Below are 5319 nucleotides of genomic sequence, written 5' to 3' on the forward strand. Positions count from 1 at the left end.
GTTTTGGATGTTTAATGGGCTTTATTATACACTTTTATATTATTTTTGGGACTAACCTATTAACCGGAGGCCCAGCCCAAATTGCTGTTTTTTTTTGCCTATTTCAGTGTTTCGAAGGAAAAGGATATCAAACGGAGTCCAAATGGAATGAAACCTTCGGGAACGTGATTTTCGGAACAAACATGATCCAGAGGACTTGGAGTCTACGTCAAGCAATCAACAAGGAGAGCACGAGGCAGGGGGCGCGCCTACCCCCGGGCACGGCCTCCACCCTCGTGGGCCCCTCGTTGCTCCATCGACGTACCTCTTCCTCCTATATATACCCATGTACCCTGGAAACATCATATACAGAGCCAAAACCCTATTTCCACCGCCGCAACCTTCTGTACCCGTGAGATCCCATCTTGGGGCCTTTTCCGGCGCTCCGTCGGAGGGGGCATTGATCACGGAGGGCTTCTACATCAACACCATAGCCTCTCCGATGATGTGTGAGTAGTTTACCTCAGACCTTCGGGTCCATAGTTATTACTTAGATGGCTTCTTCTATCTCTTTGGATCTCAATACAAAGTTCTCCTCGATTCTCTTGGAGATCTATTTGATGTAACTCTTCTTTTGCGGTGTGTTTGTCGAGATCCGATGAATTGTGGGTTTATGATCCAGTTTATCTATGAACAATATTTGAATCTCCTCTGAATTCTTTTATATATGATTGGTTATCTTTGCAAGTCTCTTCGAATTATCAGTTTGGTTTGGCCTACTAGATTGATCTTTCTTGCAATGGGAGAAGTGCTTAGCTTTGGGTTCAATCTTGCGGTGCTCGATCCCAGTGACAGAAAGGGAAACGACACGTATTGTATTGTTGCCATCGAGGATAAAAAGATGGGGTTTATATCATATTGCATGAGATTATCCCTCTACATCATGTCATCTTACTTAAAGCATTACTCTATTCTTATGAACTTAATACTCTAGATGCATGCTGGATAGCGATCGATGTGTGGAGTAATAGTAGCAGATGCAGGCAAGAGTCGGTCTACTTGTCACGGACGTAATGCCTATATACTTGATCATACCTAGATATTCTCATAACTATGCTCAATTCTATCAATTGCTCGACAGTAATTCCTTCACCCACCCTAATACTTATGCTCTTGAGAGAAGCCACTAGTGAAACCTATGGCCCCCGGGTCTATTTTCCATCATATTGATCTTCCAACACTTAGTTATTTCTAGCACCGTTTATTTTTGCAATCTTAACTTTTACTCATTATCATAAAAATACCAAAAATATTATCTTATCATATCTATCAGATCTCACTCTCGTAAGTGACTGTGAAGGGATTGACAACCCCTTTATCGCGTTGGTTGCGAGGTTCTTATTTGTTTGTGTAGGTGCATGGGACTTGAGCGTGATCTCCTACTGGATTGATACCTTGGTTCTCAAAAACTGAGGGAAATACTTATGCTACTTTACTGCATCACCCTTTCCTCTTCAAGGGAAAACCAACGCAGTGCTCAAGAGGTAGCCAGAAGGATTTCTGGCGCCGTTGCTGGGGAGTCTACGCACAAGTCAAGACATACCAAGTACCCATCACAAACTCTTATCCCTCGCATTACATTATTTGCCATTTGCCTCTCGTTTGCTCTCCCCCACTTCACCCTTGCCGTTTTATTCGCCCTCTTTTTCCGTTCACCTCTTTTCGCTTGCTTTTTGTTTGCTTGTGTGTTGGATTGCTTGCTTGTCACGATGGCTCAAGATAATACTAAATTGTGTGACTTTACCAATACCAACAACAATTATTTTTTGAGCACTCCAATTGCTCCTCTTACCAATGCTGAATCTTGTGAAATTAATGCTGCTTTGTTGAATCTTGTCATGAAAGATCAATTTGCCGGCCTTCCTAGTGAAGATGACGCTACCCATCTAAATAGCTTCGTTGATTTATGTGATATGCAAAAGAAGAAAGATGTGGACAATGATATTGTTAAATTGAAGCTTTTTCCTTTTTCGCTTAGAGATCGTGCTAAAGCTTGGTTTTCGTATTTGCCTAAAAATAGTATTGATTCATGGAATAAGTGCAAGGATGCTTTTATCTCTAAGTATTTTCCTCCCGCTAAAATCATCTCTCTTAGAAATGATATCATGAATTTTAAGCAACTTGATCATGAACATGTTGCACAAGCTTGGGAGAGGATGAAATTAATGATACATAATTGCCCTACACATGGTTTCAATCTTTGGATGATTATACAATATTTTTATGCCGGATTGAATTTTGCTTCTAGAAATCTTTTAGATTCGGCCGCGGGAGGCACTTTTATGGAAATCACTTTAGGAGAAGCTACTAAACTCCTAGATAATATTATGGTTAATTATTCTCAATGGCACACCGAAAGATCTACTAATAAAAAAGTGCATGCGATAGAAGAAATTAATGTTTTGAATGGAAAGATGGATGAACTTATGAAATTATTTGCTATTAAAAGTGTTTCTTCCGATCCTAATGATATGCCTTTGTCTACTTTGATTGAGAACAATAATGAATCTATGGATGTCAATTTTGTTGGTAGGAATAATTTTGGTAACAACGCGTATAGAGGAAACTTTAATCCTAGGCCATTCCCTAGTAATTCCTATAATAATTAAGGTAATTCCTACAACAATTCTTATGGAAATTTTAATAAGATGCCCTCTGAATTTGGGACTAATGTTAAGGAGTTTATGAATTCGCAGAAGAATTTCAACGCTTTGCTTGAAGAAAAATTGCTTAAGGTTGATGAATTGGCTAGGAACGTTGATAGAATTTCTCTTGATGTTGATTCTTTGAAACTTAGATCTATTCCACCTAAGCATGATATCAATGAGTCTCTCAAAGCCATGAGAATTTCCATTGATGAGTGCAAAGAAAGAACCGCTAGGATGCGTGCTAAGAAAGATTGCTTTGTGGAAGCGTGTTCTTCTAGTTTCTATGAGAATAAAGATGAAGATCTAAAAGTTATTGATGTGTCTCCTATTAAATCTTTGTTTTGCAATATGAATCTTGATAATGATGGGACTGGAGATGAGTCAACTTTAGTTAGAAGGCGTCCCAAAAATTTGGAGTTCTTAGATCTTGATGCAAAAATTGGTAAAAGTGGGATTGAAGAGGTCAAAACTTTAGATATCAATGAACCCACTATTTTGGATTTCAAGGAATTTAATTATGATAATTGCTCTTTGATAGATTGTAATTCCTTGTTGCAATCTGTGCTAAATTCTCCTCATGCTTATAGTCAAAATAAAGCTATTACCAAACATATCGTTGATGCTTTAATGCAATCTTATGAAGAAAAACTTGAGTTGGAAGTTTCTATCCCTAGAAAACTTTATGATGAGTGGGAACCTACTATTAAAATTAAAATTAAAATTAAAGATCATGAATTCTATGCTTTGTGTGATTTGGGTGCTAGTGTTTCCACGATCCCAAAAACTTTGTGTGATTTGCTAGGATTCCGTGAATTTGATGATTGTTCTTCAAACTTGCACCTTGCGGATTCCACTATTAAGAAACCTATGGGAAGAATTAATGATGTTCTTATTGTTGCAAATAGGAACTATGTTCCCGTAGATTTCATTGTTCTTGACATAGATTGCAATCCTTCATGTCCGATTATTCTTGGTAGACCTTTCCTTAGAACGATTGGTGCAATTATTGATATGAAGGAAGGGAATATTAGATTCCAATTTCCGTTAAGGAAAGGCATGGAACACTTTCCTACAAAGAAAATAAAATTACCATATGAATCTATTATGAGAGCCACTTATGGATTGCCCACCAAAGATGGCAATACTTAGATATATCCTTGTTTTTATGCCTAGCTAGGGGCGTTAAACGATAGCGCTTGTTGGGAGGCAACCCAATTTTATTTTAGTTTTTGCTTTTTGCTTCTGTTTAGGAATAAATATTTGATCTAGCCTCTGGTTAGATTTGTTTTTATGTTTTAATTAGTGTTTGTGCCAAGTGAAACCTATAGGATCTTCTTGGATGATAGTTATTTGATCTTGCTGAAAATTCCAGAAACTTTCTGTTCACGAAAACAATTGTTAAAAATCACCAGAACGTGATAAATATTGATTCCAATTGCAGCTGATCAATAAAAAATATTAGGTCATCCTATTTTGGTAGAATTTTTTGAGTTACAGAAGTTTGCGTTAGTTACAGATTACTACAGACTGTTCTGTTTTTGACAGATTCTGTTTTTCCGTGTGTTGTTTGCTTATTTTGATGAATCTATGGCTAGTAAAATAGTTTATAAACCATAGAGAAGTTGGAATACAGTAAGTTTAACACCAATATAAATAAAGAATGAGTTCAATACAGTACCTTGAAGTGGTGTTTTGTTTTCTTTCGCTAACGGAGCTCACGAGATTTTCTGTTGAGTTTTGTGTTGTGAAGTTTTCAGTTTTGGGTAAAGATTTGATGGATTATGGAACAAGGAGTGGCAAGAGCCTAAGCTTGGGGATGCCCATGGCACCCCAAGGTAATCTAAGGACACCGAAAAGCCAAAGCTTGGGGATGCCCCGGAAGGCATCCCCTCTTTCGTCTTCGTCCATCGGTAACTTTACTTGGAGCTATATTTTTATTCACCACATGATATGTGTTTTGCTTGGAGCGTCTTGTATGATTTGAGTCTTTGCTTTTTAGTTTACCACAATCATCCTTTCTGTACACACCTTTTGAGAGAGACACACATGATTCGGAATTTATTAGAATACTCTATGTGCTTCACTTATATCTTTTGAGCTATATAGTTTTTGCTCTAGTGCTTCACTTATATCTTTTAGACCACGGTGGTGGATTTGTTTTATAGAAATTATTGTTCTCTCATGCTTCACTTATATTATTTTGAGAGTCCTACAAAACAGCATGGTAATTTGCTTTAATTGTGAAATTAGTCCTAATATGCTAGGTATTCAAGATTAGTAAAAACTTTCTTATGAGTGTGTTGAATACTAAGAGAAGTTTGATGCTTGATGATTGTTTTGAGATATGGAGGTAGTGATATTAAAGCTGTGCTAGCTGAGTAGTTGTGAATTTGAGAAATACTTGTGTTGAAGTTTGCAAATCCTGTAGCATGCACGTATGGTAAACGTTGTGTAACAAATTTGAAACATAAGGTGTTCTTTGATTGTCCTCCTTATGAGTGGTGGTCGGGGACGAGCGATGGTCTTTTCCTACCAATCTATCCCCCTAGGAGCATGCACGTAGTGCTTGGTTTTTGATGACTTGTAGATTTTTGCAACAAGTATGTGAGTTCTTTATGACTAATGTTGAGTC

The sequence above is a fragment of the Triticum aestivum genome, chromosome 3D (genome assembly GCF_018294505.1).
Source record: "Triticum aestivum cultivar Chinese Spring chromosome 3D, IWGSC CS RefSeq v2.1, whole genome shotgun sequence".
In the NCBI taxonomy this organism is placed as follows: domain Eukaryota; kingdom Viridiplantae; phylum Streptophyta; class Magnoliopsida; order Poales; family Poaceae; genus Triticum; species Triticum aestivum.